This window comes from Rana temporaria, chromosome 1 (assembly GCF_905171775.1).
Source record: "Rana temporaria chromosome 1, aRanTem1.1, whole genome shotgun sequence".
NCBI classification, from domain to species: Eukaryota; Metazoa; Chordata; class Amphibia; order Anura; family Ranidae; genus Rana; species Rana temporaria.
The window spans coordinates 204852122-204865063 of record NC_053489.1 but is presented as its reverse complement, the minus strand read 5'-3'; the positions used below and the strand labels follow the sequence as shown (position 1 = coordinate 204865063).

General features: G+C 44.2%; 1 protein-coding gene across 1 annotated transcript in view; it reads left to right on the top strand.

The window, feature by feature from the left end:
• Window positions 1-10279: 10279 nt before the first annotated feature.
• Window positions 10280-12942, top strand: part of TANGO2 (transport and golgi organization 2 homolog) — a 177868-nt gene continuing 175205 nt past the window's right edge. Inside the window, exon 1 of the mRNA XM_040347879.1 lies at window positions 10280-10369. The gene's annotated coding sequence lies outside the window, so the exon portion shown is untranslated. The remainder of the gene's footprint in view (window positions 10370-12942) is intronic.

Sequence of the window (12942 nt, the reverse complement as noted above, 5' to 3'; positions counted from 1 at the left end):
CTTGTGCCCCATCAAATGCAGCCACTTGTGCCCATCATATACTGCCACTTATGCCCTATCAAATGCAGCCACTTGTGATCATCATATGCCACCACTTGTGCCCATCATATACCGCCACTTATGCCCCATTAGTCATATATGGAGGTAACGTGATAGAGGGGGTGGCCCTTAATAGATGGGCCCAGACCCTATATAGTTTATAAATAAATATATTCAAAAGTAAGGGTCCCAACACTGAACCTTGGGGTACACTATTAACAACCCTAGACCATTCAGAGTATAGATCATTAACCACTGCTCTCTGAATATGGTCTTTTAGCCAGTTTTCTATCCATTTACAAACTGATCTTTCCAAACCTGTAGAATTTACCTTACACATTAGCCCTGTATGGGTAACTGTGCCAAACATTTTTGCAAAATCCAAGTATACTATGTCCACAGCCATTCCTTTGTCTAAGGCAGTGTTTCTCAACCGGCGTTCCGCGGCAATCTACCTGTCAATCGCAAGCCGCTGACAGGTAGATTGCATCCCCACTGTTGCCTTACACTCACATCTGCATGCAGAGATCGGTCCGCTAAACAAAGTGTCTCTACTCTTCCTGACCAGCCCCCCTCCGACCCTCCTTGTCCATCCCAGTTGCTTGTATGTGATAGGATGGACAAAAGGAGGGGCTGACCGGGGACAGCGTGCAAGAGTTAGGACGTCTACCACAGCCACTTCCCTGTGTACCTCTGCATGAAAAGGAAACAGTCTTGCTCAAATGTAAGAATGTGCCCTGCCCCCATGTAATTGTGTGGTCTGTTCCCTTGTAAATATGTGTCCTGCTCCCATGTGTCCTGCATCCATGTGCCCTGCATCCATGTGGCCTGCATCCATGTGCCCTGCATCCATGTGCCCTGCATCCATGTGGCCTGCTCTCATGTATATGTGTGGTTTGTTCCCTTGTAAATATGTGCCCTGCATCCATGTGCCCCCTGCATCCATGTGCCCTGCTCCAATGTAATTGTGTGGCCGGTTCCCTTGTAAATATGTGCCCTGCTGCCATGTGTCCTGCTCCCATGTGCTGATAACATTATTTCAGGGGTTCCCCAAGAATTCAGACTCGTTGATAGGGGTTCCTCAATGGTAAAAAGGTTGAGAAACACTGGTCTAAGGTTTTACTTACCTCCCCATAAAAAGAAATCAGATTTGTCTGACAACTTCTGCCTTTCATGAATTCATGCTGTCTGTTGCATAAAATATTTTTTTCCAGCAAGAACTCATCTATGTGGTCTTTTATAAACTGTTTGCTGCCCGTATACTGTATATATACGGCAGCATGGTGGCTGTCCTCAGTAGGATCACATACCTGTACGTGATCCTGCACACTGAAATATTTTTGTTTCGTAATTTTGTTTTCGTCAGAAATTTTTTTTTATTAAGTTACTCCCGAAATTCATTTTTATTTATTTTGTTTTTCGTTAAAAAAATGCATTCGTCCGAAAATCCAAATTAAGGTTGAATCTGTCATTGAAAGCTTATGGTGTCTGCCGACTCGTCATGTCTCTCTATGTCGAATCTTCATGTCTCTCTATGTCAAATCTTCATGTCTCTCTATGTCAAATCTTCATGTCTCTCTATGTCAAATCTTCATGTCTCTCTATGTCAAATCTTCATGTCTCTCTATGTCAAATCTTCATGTCTCTCTATGTCAAATCTTTTCTCTTTATGTAGAATAATATTGGACTAATAGAGTTAAGGTTAGGCACAATTAAGGTCAAATCTGTCATTGAAGGCTTATGGTGTCTGTCGAATGTTCTAAGAAAAAGAAGAAGAAGAAGAAAAAAAAAAAAAAAAAAAGAAGAAGATTCGAAAGAATGTCTCTCTATGTCGAATCTTCATGTCTATCTAAGTCGAATCTTTTCTCTCTATGTCAAATCTTTTCTCTCTATGTCAAATCTTTTCTCTCTATGTCAAATCTTTTCTCTCTATGTCAAATCTTTTCTCTCTATGTCAAATCTTTTCTCTCTATGTCGACTCTTCTTCATGTCTCTATAATGTCAAATCTTTTCTCTCTATGTCGAATATTTTCTCTTTATGTAGAATAACATTGGACTAATAGAGTTAAGGTTAGGCACATTCGACCGCAACGAAAACAAAAATAAAGCATTTGCTTATGTCGGATCTTTCGTTTTTCGTTTTCTGTGCTTTCGTTATCGTTTGTTATCGCGCAATTTTCAATTAAAATAACGCCGTGCAGTATCGCAAAAAAATGGTCTGGTCATGAAGGGGGTAAACCTTTTCGGAGTGGTTAAACTCTCCAGTATCCTCCCAACTATAGAAATTAAACTAACAGGTCTATAGTTACTTGGTAAAGACTTTGTTCCCTTACGCCAATCCAGTGGTACCTTTCCAGTCATTAAAGAGTCCCTAAAATTTTTAAACAATGGCTAAACAATAGTTTAGGGTAATTTTTTATTTTTTTTCACTTTAAAATTGGTTATTTTTTAATTAATATTTCAATAATTTTAATTTACACTGTGTATATACAGTTAGTACTTTTTATTAAACAAACATGTAATACAGGGTTTACTGTTTCTGACTCTTTCTATGACCGTTATTGCTATTTGTGCCCCCCATTAGGGAGATTCATCTTCTCTATTTGTACAGTTTACGGTTATGAATGAAAGTGAAAGAAAATCCCAAATTATGGGTTCTCATCTGAAAAGGATGAGAGGGGATATCTTTCAATGGGGACACACATTTTGATGACCTGGTGACAAACAAGGGTTACCCTCACTTTGGAGGGATTATTTCTCACCTTCTGTTTTGGCTATGGAATAGGAAAGAAAGGGGAATCTTCTTAAAGCGGAGTTCCGGACACAATTTCACTTTTTAAATATAAATACCCCTGTAATACACAAGCTTAATGTATTCTAGTAAAGTTAGTCTGTAAACTAAGGTCCGTTTTGTTAGGTTGTTACAGCATTTAGACACTTTATAAAATAGAAATTGACTGGGGCCATCTTAAGTGTGGGCATCATGAAGCCAGACTATATGACTTCCTGGATTTCAGCCTTGCAGATCTCGCACATGCTCAGTGCTGCACAAGCAGTGTAATAGGTTTCAGATCAGTTTTCAGCACCTGTACTGTCCAAGTCACATGATTCTTCGAGACTGGGGATTGCACAGACACCTGGAAAGTTACACCCACTACATTCCCAGGAGTCTGTGCGGTGTAGCTTAGGAAGCTTAAGCACCTAGGTGCAGGAAGAGGGAAGATTAACTATTCTGCCTAGCAACAACACTTTGAAGGCATCTAAAAAAAAAAAATGTTCTTAAAGGACTAATGACATTTTTTTAAAACTACTAATGTAATGTTATATTTATGGGTGGAACTCCACTTTAATGGAGGGCAAAATAAAAAACATGTATGGGGTTATAATCCTTCCTTACTTTATCCAGAATAAAAAAAGTTTTGCCATTAGTTCTACTTTAAGCTTTAGAGTACCTAAAGTGCATATTACTTTAAACAGAGGTTCTAATGTGAAAATGGCTGCATATGAAATAACAAAGTAAACATTTTCATATATGTTTAAACTACAGTGGTTTTACTTTACTTCTTAGGCTTGACTATTATATATTTAGAAATATACAAAACGGCTGTTTTTAAAATACAGTGACAAACCATGGTAATGTTTTTAGGAAAAAACATAGGCTTCTGCAAATATACCGTATATAGATAATAGCACCCTCCTAGTTGGGCTGCTAGACAAATTTTGCTTTTGTAACCAGAGGAGCGATGATTGAATCGTTTTTTTTTTTTCCTGATCAGGGCTGCACTGGCTGGGAGTTTGATTGCTTACCCCTGCCTCTGGAAGAAGTTTCTGGAGTTTAGGAAGGGAGAGTTTTTAAATGACGGGCCGGAATATTCAGCAGGGTTCAGCCAATCCCTGGGAGGTGCGCCCAGTTGGTGGCTGGGAGTAATGGTAAATAGTGTGGAGCCCTGAGCGTGGGTTCCACCTAGCTCCTCCGTGTGCTGGATATCGGCAAAGAGCAGCATCCGCTCCGGGGACGTTATTGTCATGTCATTTACATGTCTGTTCGCACTTTTCTCGCGGTCATGCAAAAATCTGCTTTTTTTAACCAGAAAATTATTTAGAACCCTAACAATATATATTTCTGAAAGTAAGCCACTTGAAATAGTGGTAGGCAAAATTTTCTGTGTCACGCGATGTTTGGACAGCGATTTATCAAACACAAATTTACAGGAAAAAATACACGCAAACACATTATAAAAGCCAATTGTTTGGCAATATAAAAAATATCTTAACGGTTCGATCTATTTTTAGATCCTGGGCTCAGCTGGTCAATCAATTTTTACATCCCAGATCTATTTTTACATCCTGGGCTCAACTGTTCAATCTATTTTTAGATCCTGGGCTCAGCTGTTCAATCTATTTTTAGATCCCAGATCTATTTTTAGATCCTGGGCTCAGCTGTTCAATCTATTTTTAGATCCCAGATCTATTTTTAGATACTGGGCTCAACTGTTCAATCTATTTTTAGATCCCAGATCTATTTTTAGATCCCAGATCTATTTTTAGATACTGGGCTCAACTGTTCAATCTATTTTTACATCCTGGGCTCAGCTGTTCAATCTATTTTTAGATCCCAGATCTATTTTTAGATCCTGGGCTCAACTGTTCAATCTATTTTTAGATCCCAGATCTATTTTTAGATCCTGAGCTCAACTGGTCAATCTATTTTTAGATTCCAGATCTATTTTTAGATCCTGGGCTCAACTGTTCAATCTATTTTTAGATCCCAGATCTATTTTTAGATCCTGTTCTCAACTGCTCGATCAATTTTTTTAGATCCTAGACTCAACTGTTCAATCTATTCTTATGCCGCGTACACACGATCATTTTTTCGGCATGAAAGAAAACGTTGTTTTTCAGCATGTCCAAAAAACGATGTTTTTCCAACGATGCCCACACACCATCGTTTTTAAAAAATGATGAACAAAGCGTGGTGATGTACAACACGTACGACGACACTCTAAAGGGGAAGTTCTATTTGCCTTTGGGCTGCTTTAGCTGATTCCGTGTTAGTAAAAGACGATTCACGCTTTTTTGTCTGTTACAGTGTGATGAATGTGCTTACTCCATTATGAATGGTAGTTTTACCAGAACAAGCGCTCCTGTCTCCTGTCTCACGTGCTTCTGAGCATGCGCGGGTTTAAAACGTCGTTTTAGCCCACACACGATCATTTTTTAGTACCTGAAAAACGAAATTTTTTAAAACGACGTTAAAAAATGCAGCATGTTCAAAAAAAATGTTTGTCGTTTTTCAAAAACTGAGAAAAATGATGTGCAGCCCACACACGATCATTTTAAATGACGTTTTAAAAAAAAATACTTTTTTCTTTGCCGAAAAATGATCGTGTGTACGCGGCATTAGATTCTGGCTCTATATTTAGATCCTAGTCTCAACTGTTCAACCTATTTTTAGATCATGGATTTATTTTTAGATCCTGGTCTCAACTGTTTGATCTATTTTTAATGCTCCCTTCAGGTATACCTGCCCTATATATTATTATATACTGTAGGTGCTCAAACTCAGGACGGAGACTCAGAACCTCTCACCGCTTCAAAGATGCTGCTTGCAGCAGATTTTTTTCTCTCCTGCCAGCGCATCGCCTCAGTGAGAAAGCCCTCGGGCTTTCACATTGAGAATGCTGGGCAGGAGTTTTTCAGGCCGTATTTAGGCGCTATTTTTATCGCTGTACCGCCTGAAAAACTCCTCAGTGTGAAAGGGGCCTTAGTCTCTGAACTCATCAATGTATTACTGATATTTGCACAACTGTGTATATTACCCATACACAATAATGCACCTGTGTTCAGACCTGTGTTCAAAGCTACAGGGCTACAAACGTTTTTTTTTTTTTTTGTGCCTTTGTGCAAAAGACCTAAAAGTGATGAGTTGGACAGGAAGAGAGAAACCAGCAACCACCATGGAAGAGTATCCAAAATAATTTGACTTTACACATATCAAGTACCATCCACCATTACACTCATTTATTGTCACTAATAAAGTTAGAATTCAAGTCAGTTAGTTGGATGCCTATTTATGGAATCCATATGGAGTCAATTGTTTGTTGAACTTGGGATTGTGCATCATTTACTCTTTACATCAAATTTTCAAGCAGACCTTTTCTTTAAGGCTGGAGTCACACCTATGTGTGTTTACCACATCCAATTCGCATTGCAGGAGAATGTGACTGGCTCTCTATGAAGCCGGTTTACCTATCTCCGCAGCAGGTCCGGTGTGTTTTGCAGGAAAAACGTGTGCTTTTTTGGTCCGTTTCAGGTCCGAATTCAACCAAAAGTTCGGGCTGAAATCGGACCTCAAACGGTAAACCAGGACGCACCGGACCCCTGCTGTGCGACGGATCCGTCTTAGGCCCCGTACACGCGGTCGGACAAAACCGATGAGAATGGACCGAGGTTCAGTTTCATCGGTCCAAACCGACCGTGTGTATAGCCCATCGGTCTGTTGTCCTTCGGTCCAAAATTTTAAAACATGCTTCAAAACCGAACCGATGGACCGCTGCCGGTCGGTCCAAACCGATGGTTAGTACAGAAAAGCATTGGTTCAAAACCCACGCATGCTCAGAATCAAGTCGACGCATGCTTGGAAGCATTGAACTTCGTTTTATTCAGCACGTCGTGTGTTTGACGTCACCGCGTTCTGACCCGATCGGTTTTTGGAACGATGGTGTGTACGCACATCAGACCATCAGGCATACTTGCCAACTGTCCCGTTTTTAAAGGGACAGTCCCGTTATTTGGGACCTAGTCCCAGCTAATTTAGCCTGCCGGGACTTGTCCCGGCTAGTGGGGAAGGCAGGTGCGGCTTCTGGGTCTCAGCAGGGACCTGAGCCTGCCGTGTGTGTTTGGGATGCAAAGCTCCTTTCTGTTCCCTCCCTCCCTCCTTCCAGTCTCGTACTGTGCGGGGTCCTTGTTATCTCTGACTCAGCCTCCCCTCCAATCAGCAGCGCGGTGTGCTGTGAGACCTGGGAGGCGGAGCTCACTGTAGCTCCTGTCGGCTGGCCAGAGGAAGGGAGGAGGTGAGTGAGCTGAACTTTTCTGTGGGAAGTTTCCTAGGGTGGATAGTAGTAGTACAAACTTTCAAGGAGATTTTTTCTTAGGAGAAGAATCGGGGGAGATAGTGAGTTTGAGTGTGGGGGAGGGGGGCAGGGTGAGGTCTGCAGCCCAAACACATTTTGGCAGATCACTTCTAAGCATGAACACTCTGTGCAAACATCATCCAATCCAATTGCTCAGACTAGATAATGTGGGGTCATTTATAGCCATTCATGTAACCTGTGTGTGTATGTGGTGAGTTCACACCTCTGATTGTACATGTATACAGGTTCTGAGTCTGTGCAATCAGAAGTGTGAACTCACCACTTACACACAGGTTACAAATAATGACCCCACATTATCTAGTCTGAGCAATTGGATTGGATACAGAGTGCTATAAACTGGATTACATAGATCTGTACTTACATCTAGTAATGTTGTATGATTCATTGTTTTAAATGTTTTTAGTGGATGAGTTTTTTTTTTATTATATACATCGCTATCTGACCACTTCTCAGTCCCCAACTCCCCCCAGCTTGCATCACCCCCAGATCACATCATACAGACATCACTCCGAGCTTCCTACCCCCCCCCCCCCCGCTGAGGGACATCATTCCATGGTCACTTACCTTCCCTTATCTTCCCAACATCACTTCCTGATTACCCCATAGACACCACAAGAAATCCCTCCCCATACTGCCACCGCCATACCCTCCGAACTCCTCTCCCGTGCTAACTGTGCCCATCATACCCTCTGCACTCCTCCTCTCCTGTACATACTTCCCCAGCATACCCTCTGCACTCCTCCTCTCCTGTACACACTGCCCCATCATACCCTCTGCACTCCTCCTCCTCCTCTCCTGTACATACTGCCCCCATCATACCCTCTGCACTCCTCCTCCTCTCCTGTACACACTGCCCCATCATACCCTCTGCACTCCTCCTCCTCTCCTGTACACACTGCCCCATCATACCCTCTGCACTCCTCCTCCTCTCCTGTACATACTGCCCCCATCATACCCTCTGCACTCCTCCTCCTCCTCTCCTGTACACACTGCCCCCATCATACCCTCTGCACTCCTCCTCCTCCTCCTCTCCTGTACACACTGCCCCCATCATACCCTCTGCACTCCTCCTCCTCCTCCTCTCCTGTACACACTGCCCCCATCATACCCTCTGCACTCCTCCTCCTCCTCCTCTCCTGTACACACTGCCCCCATCATACCCTCTGCACTCCTCCTCCTCTCCACACTGCCCCCATCATACCCTCTGCACTCCTCCTCCTCTCCTGTACACACTGCCCCCATCATACCCTCTGCACTCCTCCTCCTCCTCTCCTGTACACACTGCCCCCATCATACCCTCTGCACTCCTCCTCCTCTCCTGTACACACGGCCCCCATCATACCCTCTGCACTCCTCCTCCTCCTCTCCTGTACACACTGCCCCCATCATACCCTCTGCACTCCTCCTCCTCCTCTCCTGTACACACTGCCCCCATCATACCCTCTGCACTCCTCCTCCTCCTCTCCTGTACACACTGCCCCCATCATACCCTCTGCACTCCTCCTCCTCCTCCTCCTCTCCTGTACACACTGCCCCCATCATACCCTCTGCACTCCTCCTCCTCTCCTGTACACACTGCCCCCATCATACCCTCTGCACTCCTCCTCCTCTCCTGTACACACTGCCCCCATCATACCCTCTGCACTCCTCCTCTCCTGTACACACTGCCCCCATCATACCCTCTGCACTCCTCCTCCTCCTCCTCTCCTGTACACACTGCCCCCATCATACCCTCTGCACTCCTCCTCCTCCTCTCCTGTACACACTGCCCCCATCATACCCTCTGCACTCCTCCTCCTCCTCCTCTCCTGTACACACTGCCCCCATCATACCCTCTGCACTCCTCCTCCTCCTCTCCTGTACACACTGCCCCCATCATACCCTCTGCACTCCTCCTCCTCCTCTCTCCTGTACACACTGCCCCCATCATACCCTCTGCACTCCTCCTCCTCCTCTCCTGTACACACTGCCCCCATCATACCCTCTGCACTCCTCCTTCTCCTCCTCCTCCTCCTCTCCTGTACACACTGCCCCCATCATACCCTCTGCACTCCTCCTCCTCCTCTCTCCTGTACACACTGCCCCCATCATACCCTCTGCACTCCTCCTCCTCCTCTCCTGTACACACTGCCCCCATCATACCCTCTGCACTCCTCCTTCTCCTCCTCCTCCTCCTCTCCTGTACACACTGCCCCCATCATACCCTCTGCACTCCTCCTCTCCTGTACATACTGCGGAGTGGGTGGAGCTTCGGGGAAGTGAGTGTGGTAATTAATTAATAGCTGTGCTGCAAAGTGTCCCTGGAATTTTTTTTCAAATGTTGGCAACTATGATCAGGCCACTTCAGCGGTGAACTGAAGAAAACGGTCCGTCGGACCATTCTCATCGGTTTGGTCCGACCGTGTGTACAAGGCCTTAGGCCCTTTCACATTAGCGGACCGTTCGCCTGTTTATTACAAGTCCGTTTACGGACTTGTAATGCATCCCTATGGGATCGCGTCCATTAGCGGATGGAGCATCCGCCAACGTCCGCAACCATCCGCGTCCGCAAAGATCCGCTTTTGCGGACGGAAGAAAACCCTATTTTTCTTCCATCCGGCGGAACGGATCGGATGAAGATGGACAGACGGTCCGTCTTCATCCGATTCCCCATAGGGGAGAGCGGAGGAAAGACAGGGCGGTCTCTGCACAGTGTGCGGGGACTGCCCTGTCTGCCGACAGCTCAGCCGGGATTACGGATGATCCCCGCTGAGCCGACACACACGGAGCGGACACAAAAACGGTCCGCTCCGTGTGAAAGAGGCCTTAGGTGTGAACCCAGCCTAAAAGCTGTGCTAAATCAAAAATGAGGCAGTGATCTAACTGGGAAGAAAGTTCAATGGGATTTGGAGTAACAAACAGTACATTCAGTCTTTTAATTACATTCTCTGCAGTTTTAAAACCACACTCCTAGAGAAATCGTCTATGTAGGCAACATGATTTCCGTCCAAATGCCCTTTGAGATGATTTTAATTAGAAAGATAAGAACATGTTGTAACTGCAGTTATTTCTTTAGCTCCAAACTCATTGCTCAACTACACCAGTCCAGCTGGTGCATTGTGAAACTTTCAAACAGTTGTCTCATCAGCCACTGAGAGGAAGAGTAGTGGAAGATACAGAAGTCAGACAGATACACGGTAATTGCACATTTTTTAGCTATTTTATTTGGTAATTAAGGAGGATATGCTATATTAAATAGTTGTTTGTCACTGTAAGGCAAAATATGTAGAAAATTCAACATCACATTTGCATAATCTGCATGAAAACAGAGGCCCGTGTGGGTTATTTCAGTCTTATTTATAGGAAGGTCATAAATAAGAACTATCTCTGGGGCAGTACAGACTTTTGTAAACTTTTGTGCACTTATGTGCCTGAGTTCATTAGATAAAGGGCCAGATAAGTATTTTTTCCATCTGCTTATTAAAACTGGAGCTAAACTAGAGTAAAGGCGAAGCTGTTGCCCATAGTAATAGGCTTTGCAATAGCAAGCAGGTTTTATACTTAAAAAAAAAATAGCTTTGTGCACATTCTCTGCTTTTACTTTTCTTCATCAAATCCTGTAAGAATTTTAATAATGGATCAAAGTTTAAAGGCATAACAACGTTTTTCACTTCCTCGTTGTGGTATCTAAGGGTAAAGCATTACTAAAGAAAGCTGGTGCCAGTACAGTTAGTGACGGAAGTTGAGGGCAGAGATGAGAAAAGTAATTTATGTGACACGAAGTTTGACCTAAATGATGGCAACATTGGCCCGGATTCAGGTAGATTTGCGCATTTTTTACGGAGGCGCAGGGCAACGTTTTTGCCCTGCGCCCCCGCAAATTTACTGCGCTGCCCTTGATTCACGGAACAGTAGCTCCGTAAATTGCGTGGGCGCGCCGGCAAAATGCCCGGCGTAAGCGCGCGCAATTTAAATGATCCCGTAGGGGGCGGGAATCATTTAAATTAGGCGCGTTCCCACGCCGATCGTAGAGCGCATGCTCCGTCGGGAAACTTTCCCGACGTGCATTGCGGCAAATGACGTTGCAGCGCCATTCACGAATCACTTACGCAAACTACGTAAATTTGAAATTTCGCGACGCGGGAACGACGGTTATACGTAACATTGGCTGCCCCTGCTAATAGCAGGGGCAGCCTTACGCGAAAAACGCTGTACGGAAACGACGTAAACTGCGTACGCAGGGCTTGCGTAACGTTGTGAATCGGCGTTAGTATGCAATTTGCATACTATACGCTGAGCACAACGGGAACGCCACCTAGCGGCCATCGCAAGAATGCAGCCTAAGATATGCGGGCATAAGAGCCTTATGCCGCGCATATCTTAGGCTGCAGTCGGCGTAACGAGGTTCCTGAATCAGGAGCATTCATTACGCCGGGGCAAGTAAGCAATTGCGTTGCGTAACTATGGTTACACAGGCGCAATTGCTTCTTGAATCCGGGCCATTGTAATGCAGATATCCACCAATTTCTGAGGGCATGTATTGTATTATTTTAAGTTTAAAACGTGTATTATTTAGCCACATGCATAACCTATGGCTAAATTCACTTTACATTGCTTTGCATTTCCTACTCTGTGCCTGCTCAACCTTTCAAGCAGATAATCGTGCAGGTTTGGGTCACCAGATATACCCAACACTTTAAATAGAAAACCCTCCCGTACAGAAGCACTGTGTTATTGGGGGGGAAGGAGTGGCGGACAAGACCATGGACCTGCCATTCCTGCAGAATAGAGATAGTTAGGGCTCCCACTCTTTATATTGAGATGACAAACAGTTACTATATGAATGAAGTCTGCAAACAGCAGCTGTAGGTTCCACTGGTAAATATCTGTTTGTAACATGTGAGGGGTTAGCTTGGTAGCAGGGTGTGTGACCCCTTGCTTGGGTTCACCACACACTGATTGTATACAGACTGGCAGTCAAAGACAGTTGAAAAATAAAGTTTTTGGTTTATTTTTCCATCTTGCTGGAATATAATTGCAAGCATCCAAAACAGCATAAACAAAATCAAATATAAAATAAATCCTAGCCACTCTGGGCGTCTACCTTCCACACAGGAACCTATCTAAGGAGTCTGGCTCAGCCTAGCGCTGGGCAGACAATGCTGGTCATACAGCACAAACAGTAGTCTTTTGACATTGAAAACAGAGGAAAAAGTCAATGGTCTTCTAACCTCGTCAGGAGACTTTCTGACACTGCTCTCCTACTCACACAGCCTTAGGAGTGATGCAGCAACCAAGTGGTAACCCTCTGGCTACTTATAAAGGCCTTGATTGCTTCATTCTGAACAGCTGAAGTTTTCTAACGGCCTCTAGACTTCCTCTGGCTACGTTTGTAGCCGACGCCCGATAACAATCTGTGTATCGTCTAAACAAGGCAGAAATGTATGTCCCATCAGTGACAACACCCACAGATTTACCTGACTTCCTGTCACAAACAGTATAAGTGCATTGTATTTGGTTTTTCAAGCTATGTAAGCGGACAATCATCCTTATTCCTAGGGAAACCAGCAACGTATGTTAGTTGTCCTGGACTGTTTTTTTTTTTTTAAAGCTTATTGTTACAGTTACTTAAATAAGCCCTTTTCTCATATGTTTATATATATTTTAGAGCAGGGGTGTCAAACTGGTGGCCCTCCAGCTGTTGCGAGACTACAAGTCCCATCATGCCTCTGCCTGTGGGTGTCATGCTTGTAACTGTCAACCTTGCAAT